At 40.7% G+C, this 17,044-nt stretch overlaps 1 pseudogene; it reads right to left on the minus strand.

The window, feature by feature from the left end:
- Window positions 1–7,368: 7,368 nt before the first annotated feature.
- Window positions 7,369–8,282, minus strand: LOC109554021 (olfactory receptor 6T1-like; annotated as a pseudogene).
- Window positions 8,283–17,044: the final 8,762 nt, after the last annotated feature.

The raw sequence follows: 17,044 nt of genomic DNA on the forward strand, positions 1-17,044 counted from the left end.
TGTCCAGATGAGCAGAAGCAGGGAGCTAAGAATCTGAGCTATGCTTCAGTGTAGCAACCTGCCCGCGAAGACCCATAAAGTAGCCAGAGCTACGAGTACGTCTGCTGCTTCTTTACTGCTTTAACCTCAGCTAAGTTCTGCTGACCTGAGCTTTTAACAAAGCTAGAAAATGGAATCAAGAGCTTCCTTGGTGGTAAAGAATCTGCCTGCCAGTGTAGGAGACATGGGTTAGATCCCTGATCTGTGAAGATCCCGCATGCTATGGAGCAACTAAGCCCATGTATCACAATTATTGAGCCTGTGCTCCAGAGCCTTGGAGCTACAACTACTCAGCACATGTGCCATAACTATGGAAGCCCGAGTGCCAACAAGAGAAGCCACTGCAAACAGAAGCTCATGCTCCGCAAAGAGAGAATAACCCCCATTCTTCACAACTAGAGAAAAGCCTGTGTGGCAACGAAGACCCAGCACAGCCAAAACCAAACAAACAAACAAATAAATAAACATTTTTATTGGAAGTAAAAAAGGAAGTGGAATTGAGAAGTTCTTCCAAGTTTCCCCTAGAGAAAAAGCCTCCAGAGCTATTCAGAAATGATGTTAAGCTCCGATGGCACTTTCCTTTACAATGTTGGCCCTGCTGAGAACGTTCAAACTGCAGTATGCATGGAGGTGGTGCATCTGTGTTTTCTTTTCTGATTTTGCTTCTTGGACACAAAATACATTTGAGGAGCTCAAAATGATTCTAAACTTCCAGAAGACAGCAGGGATCTGTAGGTTAAAATAAATGTCAGAAGTCAAATCATGATTTCAGGAGGCTGATTGAATTTAATGTTGATGAAGAGAAAAGGAATCATCTTGGGCAAAGTTCTTTCTTCCTCACAGTTTCTTAAAGTCATTGTCATCTCATGTCATCTCCATCATTAAGTAGTATCTGTTAAGAGCTTACTGCGTGCTGGGCATTGCTCCAAATGATTTAGTTTTATCGTTTACTTTCATTCATTCAACATTCTTATGAGATTGGTACCTTCTGCATTTCAAAAGTGAATCAGTTGCAGGTTAGAGACATAAAATAATTTACTTAAAGCCCCAGAGCTCGTTTCTGAAATGTTTCTGTTTATTTAACTTTTGAGCCCAAGTTCTTGATAATATCTAAGACTCTCAGATATGAGAGCATATGAATGGCAACCACTCTAGTATTCTTGCCTGGAGAATTCCATGGACAGAGGAGCCTGGTGGGCTACAGTCCATGGGGTCACAGAGAGTCGGACACGACTGAGCGAAAATATCTGAAACCCAGGAAAGAATGCAAAATTGGGATATAAAGTGGGAAGAGAGATTATCCTCTGGTCACTAAATAAAGAGTGGTATAAAATAATACATAAGCACCCCTACTAGCTCTACTTCAAATTAAGAAGGTGTGGAGAAATTATTATGGCCTTCTCCTTCATCATCTCTGTTTCCCCCCAGTACCCTATCTCCTTGATCCAGGTTCCTGCATTTTCTGTCACCAAGGTAACAATTGGCTTCTCATCTATGTCAGAAGACCTGTGCATTTTTAAACTCACTTCCATATCTAAGAATCAATTTGAAAACAAAGCAAAGCAATGCTTGTTTAACTTCTTGAATGTATTTAATCCATCAGTGATACTCTCCATGGATGCGGGATGAGATGAGGATGACATGTGTCTGTGATCTTAGCATTAAGTCATTATCCGTTGCTTAGTAAGTAAATTAATTAAATTAACTGACAGATTAACTTACTAAGTAAGTTGATTAAATTAAATTAGTAAGTAAATTACTGTAAGTGTAGTTTCCCTCCACAGTAATAGGCAAACAGGGCCTAGATCATGGGTCAGACTTGAAAGAGGAAAGGCAAAGGATTAGAAAAGAGGAAGCTGGGATATTGTAAGACAAGTCATGACAACATAGAGCAAACAAACGGTTTATAGAGTGTGTATTTCAATGGAAAGAGAATTTCAGAATCAGGAGATGTTAAGTCAGAGTCCTCTTTCAATGCACCTTAATTTAGTAGCAAAAATCTAACTGTCTTTTTATTATATTCTGAACTTGTAGCAAACTTTAATTATACAAGTTATATGTGCAAATAGATTGTAGCTTCTCAACAATCAATGTAATTTTCCTAAAAGTGTCCTCTAGCCAAGAGTAGGGAAAAATAGCTAAAATTTAGGCAAGTTTAGTACACTTACTTTTATGTATAAAGTCAAATAGTTCCGTAAAAGAAGTGGTCTTTTTTTTTCCCAGAAAATAACTCAGTCCTTTAGAATTGTGGCCTTTCCTTCTTTCCAATTTTGTCCCTTTAAAAAAACTTCTTTATTTATGGCTGCGCTGCTTCTTCACTGCTGCATGGGCTATTCTCTAGTTGCAGCCCGCAGGCTTCTCATGGCAGTGGCTTCTCTTATTGCGGAGCACAGGCTGCAGGGCACGCAGGCTTTAGTAGTTGCTGTGCTCAGGCTCTAGAGCATGGGTTCAGTAGCTGTGGTGCATGGGTTTAGCTACTCCACCACTGTGGGAGCTTCCCAGACCAGGGATCCAACCCGTGTCTCTTGGTTGGCAGCTGGATTCTTTACCACTTAGCCACCGGGGAAGCCCTTTCATTTTGTAAAGTGACATCAAAGTGCACAAAGGAGGTGTGCAGTTTACTTGATCCCATGGTGATGAAGCGAGACAGGCCTCGCATGCACACGCTGTCCTCTGCTACAGAGTGGCTGAACCTGGACTGCTTTCTGGGCTTGTGACTGGACACCGGAGTAACTCCACGTCTGAATGTTCTTGTTACCCCAATGCTGAAGTCTGTGACTAACAGGCTGACATTTGGTTTCTCTGTTTGGTCAGGCTGGGTGATGCTCCCATTGGAGCTTAGTCTCACCTAATCTCTGGTTTGAGTCATAGATCCCATTGAATCTGTTGCTCTTTTTCCATCCATTCCTAGGCCAATTTTTTCATCCCACTAGAGCTTAATCATGTGACCCCTAGCCACTGTGAAGCCAGGACACATTCACTTGCTGTCAGCTCAGACCCCAACTGAATCCCTCCTCGGCAGAATATGGGATCTTGGGGTCCATCCATTATCACAAGGAAATTGAGGGTGCTTGAAAAGCTATATTGCCAGCCCATCCTTTGCCTTACTACCCTGGTTCTCTCAGCTGACTTTAATGTGACCACATACCAACTTGGTTTGTGGACAGCCTGTGGGACCAGCTCATTCAATGCCCTAAACGTGAGCAGGAAGAGGGCTTCTGTCCTCGGCATTCCCCTTAGTCTGTTGTCAGAGACAATGCAATGAAGGAATATGGAGACACCCCTCTGACCCTCTGCCTCCTCTACCTTTGTATTCTTTTGTTTCCTTTCAATATTTTGCTCTTTCTCTTTCTGACCAGAACCTTCATAGGTGAAACTCTATGTTCTGGTAACTAATCAGGCCTAGATCCCAGTGTCTCAAAGAGACATTAAAGAAAAACAGAAAATCCTTTTCACTCTGCCAAACTCAAGTTTCATGACTATTATCTTGATAAAAGATCAAAAGAATCAAAACTAATAGGTGTCTTCTTTGTTTCTGTGTTTTCTCTATGTATCTATCTATGAGTCTTGCTGGGAAGCCTTTGGATTAGAAATATTAATGAAACCGTGGTTTAAGGAGGGAATCTAAATGCTTCAGCTTATTGTTCATGGACTATTTTCCCTTTGCACTACTGATGGGTTCTTCTTTTTGTGAGTAGAATGGCGGAAGTTCTGGAAGAGTACAGAGATAATATGGGAAGCAAACGACTTACTCAGTGTTAGCATGTCTATCGGCATATGCCAAGAGTTCAGGTGGAATGTACTTGCATTGGCTTCCCAGGCAGTGCCAGTGGTAAGGAACCCGCCTGCAAATACAGGAGACATAAATGACCTGGGTTTGATCCCTGGGTTGGGTAGATCCCCTGTAGGAGGGCATGGCATCCCACTCTAATATTCTTGGTTGGCCAGAGGAGACTGGTGGGCTACAGTCCATAGGGATGCAAAGAGTCGAACATGCCTGAAGCGATTTAGCACACAATGACTTGCACTTAAATTTGGGGGGCTGAGAAAACTAAAGAGATTTTAATATTAATAATAAAATTAGTGTTTTAAAGATACTTGACAGATGTGGTATGTCTATCATTTCTTTCTTCTAGGAGGGGAGTGTTGGGGGATGTATTTTCTAGGGTTAGCTGAAATAATTAGTATAGCACAATTGGGAAAGCAATAAGCAACATGTTGACACCTTCCTCTTACTGTTCCTACAAAAATCCTCAATAACCCTTGTTCCCATAATAGATTGTTATGGCTGAAGTTGCCCAAAGGGTAGTGATAGTATTTGGAACTTAGAACAGTGAGTTGTTCTTGAAACAGACTAAATGTCTATGCCATTCAGCGTATGCAACTTAAGAGCCTACCATGTCCAGAGTGCCTGCTGGTTTTTCAGATGAGTTGCCTGAGACAAGAATATTTCTGGTCTTTCCTGTAATATGCAGGAGTCTTCCCCCAGTGTCTACTTACACGTATTTATACATAGTGTCAGACACGACATCAATTTGTCTCTCATCTATTTCTTTCTATTTATCTATCATGTATTTTTATCTATCAATATTATTACCAAAATATGATGCTAACAATGATACTTGCTATCATAATGTGTTAGTAAAAGTGTGTTTGAATAGACCTAGATGTAATTGAGGTTCTTTCAGAGTCATACAGAGTCATAGATTTCTAGAGCTGAAAAAATATTAAAAATTATCTAATTTATGGTTCCAGAGATGGGCTTAAGTGCTCCATAAACAATCTGAAATTATATACTAGATTTTATGTCTGTATAAATTATTTGGAGTGAAGAGGGTATATAGATTTAAAAAGAGATTCTCAAACAGATGCATGATTCCTCCAAATAGTAAAAACCATCTGATTCAGTTCTTTTATTTTACACATGAGGAAAATAAGGAAAATGAGAAAATCATTTGTTCAAGTGCACTGGGCAAGTAAGTTGGGACAACAGGAACACTGATCTGCTTTCTGGTTCTAAACTCCCCCCGCCCCCAACAATGGCACTTCTTGAAAATAGTAAGAAGAGAGCTGCATTGATTGGCTCCTACTTACCTTTCCATTCTCCGGTCTTCCTTCTCTTTGCCCCAAGTCTATAATGTTGTGTATCTTTCATTTTCCTGAATATGCTTGGAGCACCTCTGGGACTCTGTACCTGCAGAAGTGTTATAGGGACCACCCAACACCCCTCTTAACCTGGCGTACTTCTCTGTGATCTAAGGTGAGATAACACCTCAGGAAGTGTTCACTGTCCCTTTCCCTCTGCGTTAAGTGCACTTCTCTTCTTTTTCCCATAGAACCCTTGCCTTTCACATTGTAATGCTTATAACTGCTGTGGTTTCCTTTTACTACCCTGGTTCTACTATAGACTGCAAGATCTGTGGGCAGGAAGAGTATTTATCAACTCTCTTCTAAATTACATGTGTACTGTTCATTTCTCTCAACCTCCATTGTCAAATCTAAAGTCTTACCTAGTCCATCTGTTGTCGTTACCTAGTTAATTCTTGAAAATCCACGTTTGCCTACCTCTAATCAATGGTTCCTACAACGCAGATTGATCTTTTAAAATATGATGTGAGCAGTCCCTTGTTTAAAACTCTTCAAAGGCTTTACATGTCCTTTAAAAAGAAAGAAAGATGCGTATAAATTTTATTGATAAGATCTTGTCTGCATTGACCTTAACCCACCTCCCCAGTTCCACTCCTTTACAACATTTGTTTCTCTCAGCCACTTCTTTCTTTGCAAATACTGCTCACTTTTTCTGAACGCTCCTCTATTAATTTTTCCTGGTTAACCTCTTCTCAATCTCAGGCCTCAGTTTAAAGACCACTTCTTCAGAGATGTGGTGTTCCTTGATCTTTAATCCAAATTATTTGTCCTTATTACTCTCTTACAAAACTCAGCGCTTTCCTCAAAAGCATTCCTCACAACTTACAACTACATATTGACTTATGCATTTAAGATGTTTTTTTGTCAACTACCCCGATGATACTATAAATTCTACCAAAGTGAAGCTATGTCTTCCTTGTTTTCTACAGTATCCCCCAAGGCTTCGTGCAGAGCCTAGATCAGGGAGCAGCAGCAGAGGTGGCTCTGGTGCAGCAGTGACGAGTCATTTAGTCTCAGCTTTGTGCACAGCCTGACCCTAACCTTGCCCAGTCATGTGGGCAAGTGTGTCTTTAAAATGTGTGCCCTAGACATCTCCCTTGGCTCACCTTAGTCCTATCCCTACCTAATTCAGTGCCTAAAACATATTATTTAATAATATTTCTTAAATAAATGGTTATCCCCATATTTGGAGTCTATTAGGTAGAATTTGACTTGGGAATTAGAAATAGCTAAATATTTCTTGAGAGTCACCTGGACAGCAAGGAGATCAAACCAGTCAATCCAATGGAAGTCAACCCTGAATATTCACTGGAAGTACTGATGCTGAAGCTGAAGCTCCAGTCCTTTGGCCACCTGATACAAAGAGCTGACTCACTGGAAAAGACCCTGATGCTGGGAAAGATTGAAGGCAGAAGGAAAAGGGGATGACAGAGGATGAGATGGTTGGATGGCATCACTGACTCGATGGACATGAATTTGAGCAAGCTCTGGGATATGGTGAAGGACAGGGAAGCCTTGTGTGCTGTGGTCCATGGGATCGGAAAGAGTCAGACATAATTGAGTGACTGAACAACAACAATAAATAGTTTTTTGGTCTCAGCATTTTTCCTATGTGAGATTGTTTTAGGACCTGCTAGTCACATAAAGAGTATAACACAAGAGAATCAAACAGCTCATAAACATTTGTTATCACAGCCAGAATTTGATTTTCTGATACGGGGATCCTGGGTAATCTTATTTGTCATATCCAGTCTAGATGCAAGGCCTCAGAGGGTCTCTTACTCCCCTCTAAGCTGCAAATCTGAATCTCCATATTTTAGCATTTCTGTTTGGCTTTATGACCTACCATCTTGAAGCAGTAATAGGTGTGCTTAAGCACACATGTGTGAAGAAAAAGAGGAGCAGCCTCTGTGAATGGAGGCTACATGTTTAAGCACCTCAAAAGAAACATGTCATCGCCAGAAGTTTGAAACTTGACCAAATGGATCAGTTTTCTCTGTGTGAAGATTCAAGGGAGGAAAGCGAAGGCTGATCTCCACATTGCATATTTATGAAGACCTATTTCATTATCTGAGAAACGTACAAGGTATTGCCTATGTGACCTGAACTTCAAATATTTGCCCACTCTAGTAGGAATATTTCCTTTTACACATGACCCTCATGGTGTCTCGCAGCCATGGGTCAGTTCCACCTGAGGGCATCTCTCAGAGCTCACTTCACCTTCTCATTGCAGAGGCTGAAGATGAACGGTTTCAGGAGGGGCATGATGATATAGTTCAGGACCGAGACCCCTTTGTTGAACAGCATGGACTGAGTCTCTGGCAGATAGATGTCGAGAAAAATGGAGCTGCTGTAAGAGATGATCACCACTGTAAGGTGTGAAGCACAAATGAAGAACGCTTTCTTTCACTCAGCAGTGGTCCCTGAGAACAGTGGAAAGAATGCAGGTGTAGGGAACTGAGGGCAGTGTCAGCGAGTCCAGCAACACTGACGTGGATAGCACGAAGGCCAGCAGCCCCAGTAGGCAAGTGTCTCCACAAGAGAGCCTCAGTAAGGGCTCACCGTCACAAGAGAAGTGGACAATACCTCTGGGGCCACAGAGTGGTAGGCTGACCGTGAGGACGGAGTGGCAACGGACACAGAGAAACCCAGCTAGCCAGGAGGCCAAGTTGGGAACCGACATGACCACTCATCAGGGTCTCATAGCAGAACGGGTCTACAGATTGCCAGGAAATGATCCAGAGACGTGACAGCTGAGAGGAAGAAGTCGGTGGTGCCTAGGAGGAAGTAGAGGTAGGACTGGATGATGCAGCTGGCGAATGAGATGGAGCGGTCCCCTGGGAGGATGACAAGCATCTTGGAAACCACAACAGACATGAGCAGCAACTCCAGGAAGGACAGGTTCCACAGGAAGGAGGACACCTGTGTGTGCAGGCATTGGTCCATCCAGCTGAATCCAGTGATGAGTAGGTTGCCTGTGGTAGTTATAATGTAGACCACCGGCGGTCTTAGGAAAACAGGAACTGCAGAATATTGTTTCTGGGGAAACCCAGGGGGACAAACCCTGTTACCTGATTCCAGTTTTTAGGGCTCATTTTCAGTCATCTGCATGGTAAATGGAACAGAAATTCATAACTGGTCCACAGCTACCAATCCTTCAATCAATCAATGAGATAATACCTCATGCTTAGCAATTTCTTACATTCTGACACTTAATCTGTATTTCTGCCTGTGGGTTACTTACAAAAAGAGAAACAGATTGTGATAGCAACCAGAATACCAGTAATAACACAGATGATATTGAGCACCAATTACTTATTAGGAAATTTACAGCCAGTATCTCCTCTCTCATCTGCCCTTAAAGACAGGTAGTGCTGTGCTCATCTTGCAGATAAGGAAAGGATGACTGAAGTTTAAGGAGCTCTTTTATGATCACTCAGAGTCAGAGGCATGATTTCATGCCAAGTCTCTGGCTCCAGTACACATACTACTGGACCTATTTCACTGAGGCCAGGGACAACATGAGTACTGTGGGTTTAGGGGAATCCAGAAGAGTAGAGGGGTCAGAGAACACCTTACAGAATAAATGCACCTCGAACAAAATCTTATTGGTATTAAGAACTCTTATTTTAGTGTTTGCAGTCCTTCTGTGTCTTGGCTTAATATAAAAATAATAGAATAAAAGTTTGGGTTTTCAGTGTCTTTACAGATTTTATTTTTAATTAAAAAATTTATTTTTATTTTTTTCAACTACAATTTTATTTTATTTTTAAACTTTACAATATTGTATTAGTTTTGCCAAATATCAAAATGAATCCGCCACAGGTATACATGTGTTCCCCATCCTGAACCCTCCTCCCTCCTCCCTCCCCATACCATCCCTCTGGGTCATCCCAGTGCACTAGCCCCAAGCATCCAGTATCATGCATTGAACCTGGACTGGTAACTCGTTTCATACATGATATTTTACATGTTTCAATGCCATTCTCCCAAATCTTCCCACCCTCTCCCTCTCCCACAGAGTCCATAAGACTGTTCTATACATCAGTGTCTCTTTTGCTGTCTCGTACACAGGGTTATTGTTACCATCTTTCTAAATTCCATATATATGCATTAGTATACTGTATTGATGTTTTTCTTTCTGGCTTACCTCACTCTGTAGAATAGGTTCCAGTTTCATCCACCTCATTAGAACTGATTCAAATGTATTCTTTTTAATGGCTGAGTAATACTCCATTGTGTATATGTACCACAGCTTTCTTATCCATTCATCTGCAGATGGGCATCTAGGTTGCTTCCATGTCCTGGCTATTATAAACAGTGCTGCAATGAACATTGGGGTACATGTGTCTCTTTCCCGTCTGGTTTCCTCAGTGTGTATGCCCAGCAGTGGGATTGCTGGATCATAAGGCAGTTCTATTTCCAGTTTTTTAAGGAATCTCCACACTGTTCTCCATAGTGGCTGGACTAGTTTGCATTCCCACCAACAGTGCAAGGGGGTTCCCTTTTCTCCACACCCTCTCCAGCATTTATTACTTGTAGACTTTTGGATCACAGCCATTCTGACTGGTGTGAAATGGTACCTCATAGTGGTTTTGATTTGCATTTCTCTGATAATGAGTGATGTTGAGCATCTTTTCATGTGTTTGTTAGCCATCTGTATGTCTTCTTTGGAGAAATGTCTATTTAGTTCTTTGGCCCATTTTTTGATTGGGTCATTATTTTTCTGGAATTTTGGCCACAGCAATCAGAGTAGAAAAAGAAATAAAAGGAATCCAAATTGGAAAAGAAGAAGTAAAACTCTCACTATTTGCAGATGACATGATCCTCTACATAGAAAACCCTAAAGACTCCACCAGAAAATTACTAGAACTAATCAATGACTATAGTAAAGTTGCAGGATATAAAATCAACACACAGAAATCCCTTGCATTCCTATACACTAATAATGGGAAAACAGAAAGAGAAATTAAGGAAACAATTCCATTCACCATTGCAACGGAAAGAATAAAATACTTAGGAATATATCTACCTAAAGAAACTAAAGACCTATATATAGAAAACTATAAAACACTGGTGAAAGAAATCAAAGAGGACACTAATAGATGGAGAAATATACCATGTTCATGGATCAGAAGAATCAATATAGTGAAAATGAGTATACTACCCAAAGCAATCTATAGATTCAATGCAATCCCTATCAAGCTACCAACAGTATTCTTCACAGAGCTAGAACAAATAATTTCACAATTTGTATGGAAATACAAAAAACCTCGTATAGCCAAAGCGATCTTGAGAAAGAAGAATGGAACTGGAGGAATCAACCTACCTGATTTCGGGCTCTACTACAAAGCCACAGTTATCAAGACAGTATGGTACTGGCACAAAGACAGAAATATTGATCAATGGAACAAAATAGAAAGCCCAGAGATAAATCCACGCACATATTGACACCTTATCTTTGACAAAGGAAGCAAGAATATACAATGGATTAAAGACAATCTTTTTAACAAGTGGTGCTGGGAAATCTGGTCAACCACTTGTAAAAGAATGAAACTAGAACACTTTCTAACACCATACACAAAAATAAACTCAAAATGGATTAAAGATCTAAACGTAAGACCAGAAACTATAAAACTCCTAGAGGAGAACATAGGCAAAACACTCTCCAACATACATCACAGCAGGATCCTCTATGACCCACCTCCCAGAATATTGGAAATAAAAACAAAAATAAACAAATGGGACCTAATTAACCTTAAAAGCTTCTGCACATCAAAGGAAACTATTAGCAAGGTGAAAAGACAGCCTTCAGAATGGGAGAAAATAATAGCAAATGAAGCAACTGACAAACAACTAATCTCAAAAATATACAAGCAACCCCTACAGCTCAACTCCAGATTTTATTTTTCTTAATCAGCCAGAGAGCCACATTGGATTGGACTGTTCAGAGCCCCTGTCCTGTCATAAGTTTTTTTTTTTTAACCAAGACTTCCCTCTTTAGGTTAAAAATAATCCCTCTTCCTAACCTAAAGAGGGAAGACTTTGTTAAAAAAAAAAATCAACAACAACAACAACAAAAGTTGGCTCAGTGGTAAAGAATCCATCTGTCAGTGCAGGAGATTTAAGAGATGTGGGTTCAGTCCCTGAGTCAGGAAGATCCCTCAGAGAAGGAAATGGCAACCCAATCCAGTATTCTTGCCTAGAGAATTCCATGGACAGAGGAGCCTGGTGGGCTACAGGCCATGGGGTTGCAAAGAGTCAGACATGACTGAGTGACTGAACATGCACTTGTGCATGCTCCAATAAAGCTGGAAAAACAAGTCTACTTTTTTTTAGCCCAAGGACCAGGAAAGGGGCAGCCAAGTAAGATAGAAAATTTTAGTACAATAACCACCATACCATAGACCAACCCCAGGGAAAACCTGTAGCTCCCCCTCCATGACAGCAAAGTTCAAATAAAAATCCATAGACTGCCTCCCTCACAGGGTGTGATGATTGCCCCAATACTTTCTCTGGTGGTAGAATCAGAGAATGCTATGTAGTCAGGGCTTTGATTCTTGCTGGGTGACAAGAGCTCCCTACATGGTGTGAGCGGAGGCCATTGAGGGAGCCTGAACTTCCATCAATACCCGTCAGTAATGAGGGAGTCCTTGTCCTCCATGAGGTCATGTCAGAGGAGGACTTAAGGGGAATCAAGCCTCTTATCATTGTCCGCTTGCAATGACTGACACCCTATTGCCTGTTGGCTTAGATGGTAAAGCATTTGCCTGCAATTCAGGAGACCCAGGTTCAATCCTTGGGTAGGGAATATACCCTGAATAAGGGAATGACAACCCACTCCAGCATTCTTGCATGGATAATCCCACAGACAGTGGAGTCTGGCAGGCTACAGTCCATGGGGTTGCAAAAAGTTGGACACGACTGAGTGACTAATCCACACACCCTTGCCTGTCAGATGAGACCATGAGGGGAAGCAAAATAACAACCCTCACTCAGCAGTGAGAGGACTTGTTCCTCCAGGCAGAGCAATATCAAAGAAAAGTAGCTAAACAAAAGGTTTAAATAAAATCTAAAGTCTCATAATATAATTTGCAAAGTGCCCAGGTTTCAAAAAAAAATCACTTTTTATATGAAGAATAAAGAAGATCTCAAATTCAGTGCAAAAAGGACAAGAAATACATGTTACATTACAGAGATGTTAGAATTATTTGACAAAGATTTCAAAGCAGCCATTGTAGAAATTCTTCACTGAGCAATTACAAGCACGTGAAACAAATTTTTAAATAGAAGATATAATGTTATACTGTGTATGCTTCTATTAAATAATATAACATAAATCTTGAAATGATAAATTTATAGAAATGGAGAACCTGGTTGGTCATGGTTGCCAAAGGTTTAGAGAAGAATAGGATAGAAAGAAAGTGGGTGTGGCTTTGAAAGGAAAAATGGGTGTGATGGTTGGATGGCATCACTGACTCAGTGGGCATGAGTTTGAGTAAACTTTGGGAGTTGGTGATGGACAGGGAGGCCTGGTGTGCTGCAGTCCATGGGGTTGCAAAGAGTCGGACACGACTGAGCAACTGAGGAGGGAAAAAGTGGGTGTTGAAGGGAACATGAAGAAGCCTTGTGGCAATGGTAGAAACAGTCAGTATTTTGACTGAATCAATATCAATGACATAGCTGTGATATTTAAAAAAAACTAGCAGCAGTCATCTGTATAAAATTAGTATCTGATAACTTGCTTTATTTTGCTTAAAATTATAATATAACCTCAGTTATACATTTAATTTTGAAAATATATTAGTTAATATTTCTGGGTGATTGTAGCTTGTTAGCTTAGTGTCACATAATCCTGCCAATTAAAAATCCATTTAGTTAAAATACATCTTTATGTTTTATGCATCTTTATGGTATAGTATAAATTTTTTATTACCACTGACTTTGACAAGTTAGAACATATTGGGGTTGAGATACTTAAAAAGGAGTCAAGAATGAATAAAACTGAATGTATAATTTTTATGAATATTTCCACTATTTTCTGAATTTTTCTTCTGCTTGTAGTAACACTATAGTTTATCCAAACATCTAGGCTACTATTTTTTGGAATTTTTTGGTCTTCTATCATCTTTGTTAGAAGTCTTGATGAATCTTTCCTTGGAATATATCTCAGTGAGAGGGTGACCATTTGAGAGTTACACCTGAATTAGGCTAACCTGATGGTTATGGAGAGAGAAGAAAGAAAGGGAATGAGAATTTTGCTGTGTAAGTATAAGCTCAGAATTGCTCTATATTAATTCCATGTTTGCTTATATTTACAGTGGCAAAGATGAAAGAATGATTTTTCAACTCTAGTGCAGAACCCTGGCATATAATACTTCTTGCAATGTGATTTGATATACTATAAAATTAGAGGAAGTATTTCTGTCTACTGTATTGCCTAAATAAGATTTTTTAACTTTCCATAGAAAACACATTTTAATAAAGTTCCAAGTTCTTTATCATTGCTGAGGTCAAGGAATGTCTACCTTGTGGGATAGAGTTCAACTTTGGCTTGAGGAATTTTTGGTCCCCTAGTAATTGTGAAGGGTCTGAGAAAAATGATTGGGACTCATTTTAGTGATGATTGGGTTTAAGAGATTATCCTAAGTATAATACTCACAATTTGGGGAATTTCCCAAGTATTCTTCTACCCTCTGCCCTTTTTCTCTTTACTTTCTCTTATTTAGTTTACTTAACCCCATGGCTTTAATCTCTATGGAAACAATCCTCAAACCTTCTCATGTTCTGACCTTTCTTCTTACTTTTAGCCTTTGTTGTTCAGCCACTAAGTCATGTCAGACTCTTTACCACCCCATGGACTGCAGCACACCAGGCTTCCCTGTGTTGAACTATCTCCCAGAGTTTGCTCAAACTCATGTCCATTGAGTCGATGATGCCATCCAACAAAGTGCTTTAGCTTTAGTTAGGCATTTGCCCAATTGTACACTTTTTCTTGGATGTCCCCTGGTGGCTCAGCTGGTAAAGAATCTGCCTGCAATGCGGGAGACCTGAGTTCTATCCCTGGGTTGGGAAGATCCCCTGGAGAAGGAAAAGGCTACCCACTCCAGTATTCTGGCCCAGAGAATTGCATGGACATGTTAGTCCATCTGAAAGAGATGGGAATACCAGACCACCTGACCTGCCTCTTGAGAAATCTGTATACAGGTCAGGAAACAACAGTTAGAACTGGACATGGAACAACAGACTGGTTCCAAATAGGAAAAAGAGTAAGTCAAGGCTGTATATTGTCACTGTGCTTATTTAATGTATATGCAGAGTACATCACAAGAAACGCTGGGCTGGATGAAGTACAAGCTGGAATCAAGATTGCAGGGAGAAATATCAATAACCTCAGATACACAGATGACACCACCCTTATTGCAGAATGTGAAGAAGAACTAAAGAGCCTCTTGATGAAAGTGAAAGAGGAGAGTGAAAAAGTTGGGTTAAAACTCAACATTCAGAAAACTAAGATCATGGCATCTGGTCCCATCACATCATGGCAAATACATGGAGAAACAGTGGAAACACTGACAGATTTTATTTTCTTGGGCTCCAATGTCACTGCAGATGGTGACTACAGCCATGAAATAAAAAGATGCCTACTCCTTGGAAGGAAAGTTATGATCAACCTAGACAGCATATTAAAAAGCAGAGACATTACTTTGCCAACAAAGGTCAATATAGTCAAAGGCTATGGTTTTTCCAGTAGTCATGTATGGATGTGAGAGTTGGACTATAAAGAAAGCTGAGCACCGAAGAATTGATGCTTTTGAACTGTGGTGTTGTAGAAGACTCTTGAGAGTCCCTTGGACTGCAAGGAGATCCAACCAGTCCATCCTAAAGGCAATCAGTCCTGGGTGTTCATTGGAAGGATTGATGTTGAAGCTGAAACTCCAATATTTTGGCCACTTTTTCTGAAGAGCTGACTCATTTGAAAAGACCCTGATGTTGGGAAAGATTGAAGGCAGGAGGAAAAGGGGATGACAGAGGATGAGATGGTTGGATGTCATCACCGACTCAATGGACATGAGTTTGAGTAAACTCTGGGAGTTGGTGATGGACAGGGAGGCCTGGTGTGCTGATTCATGGGGTCAAAAAGATTCGGACACGACTGAGCAACTGAACTGAACTGATTTACAGTTGTAATAGGTTCCTATTCCTGACCTGCCTCCAGTCTTCCTTACTCTAGTCTGTTCCTGCCAGTGCCCATATTATTACTTTCTAAGTTGGCATTTTGATTATTTCAAACCTGTGTCAAAAAAGAAATGATTTTGAATGGTTCCTAATGATCTCCCTAATGAGCTGACCTTGATTTGAGCATTTGGAAGCTTCCTGTGTTGATCCAAAACTGCCTTCTGATCTGAGTCTATGCTGCAGACTTCTGAGAAGAGGCACTGGGGCCTCTGTAAGAGCCGTGGAAGTCGTCTGTGTGACCTTCAGGGAGGACAGAAACTTGTGTTTTCTCTGAGTTTAGTAACTTTGATCTACAAGGCTTATAGATGGCCATTAAGACTTTACCCATGACCTTCACTACCTCACTGGTGTTTGTCCAGTCCCACACTCAGGCCTACGAGGAAAATCACTGATACTATATAAGCCTTTGCCCATGGGGCAGTACTTCTGTTGTGGTATCCAGTTTTGGTCCCCAGGGAAATGAGGAAAAGGGGTTCTCATTCATTCATTTTTATTAAATGAGTATTTATATAATACCTACTGTATATGTGTGGTTTTACTCTAAGTTGCTACAAAAACAGTACTGAACAAAACAGACAAAATCTTTGCCCTTATGGAACTTAGGTTCAAATGCATGTGAATATATGTGTTTGTGTTGTGAGAAGACACAGCAAATAAACAAATAAGTGACTAGTGTTTCTTAAGAGCTGTGGATGCAGGAAAAGTCACTGCTTTTCCATTTGAGGATGTGGTCCATTTGGCAACAAACCAAAATGTATGCAAAATGGGTTACTTCCAATACACACTGTTATTCTAGTGAACTCCTCTTAAATGCAGAGTGGGTAATTTTTCTTTCTTACAAATCATATCTCTGGGGAAAACACAATGAAAACCTAAGACTTCTTAATCAGGTCCCTAGGATTTCCCAATTCACAATAACCCCTGGGTCATATTAGCAGGTGGCTCCCTGGGCACCAGCAGATGCTATTTCCACCCCCTAGACTGGAGAGGACACTCTGGCAGAGCCACCATCAGAAATCGTGACCTGTAACTCATGTCACCTTAGAGCCTGGTGTACTGAGGTCTGTGCTCTGACTCTCTCAGTCCGAAACGCACTCAAAACAAAAACAACAGCAAAGAAGAAGAATCTCTGTTCTGGGCTGTTCATCTCTAAAATTCATCAGAACCACTTGAGAATAAGGAAGCAGAGTTAGCAAGTCCCAACACTGAAGTCTCTGTGCAGAAGGGTGAGTGTTGAATCTTATCTGTCCAGTTACTCATCTTCCAAACCTCATCTGTGGAAGCCAAGGACTCCCTGAAATGACAGCTTTCCCTCTGCTGAGATGACCACTGATCATTGGGTCTGGTAAACTGTCAGAGCAGAAGTAGAGCAGAGATGCTGTTGTCATGAGGCTAAGGTCACTGAATCTTACCCTGTAGAACTTGCCCGTTAGTGTTTTTAATACACATCTTTAAAAATTCCCTCAGCCTTTTTGTAAAGAAGAAGAAAAAAAAAAGATACAGAGGGTTGGGCTGGGGTTCCTTCTCACATTCTTGGTCTCAGCCTCATTAGAGTGGGATTGGGTGGAGAGAGTGGGGTACTCATTTTAATGTTACCCTCTGTCCTGTTCCCACAGGT

The sequence above is a fragment of the Bos indicus genome, chromosome 29, assembly GCF_029378745.1.
Source record: "Bos indicus isolate NIAB-ARS_2022 breed Sahiwal x Tharparkar chromosome 29, NIAB-ARS_B.indTharparkar_mat_pri_1.0, whole genome shotgun sequence".
Taxonomy (NCBI): Eukaryota; Metazoa; Chordata; class Mammalia; order Artiodactyla; family Bovidae; genus Bos; species Bos indicus.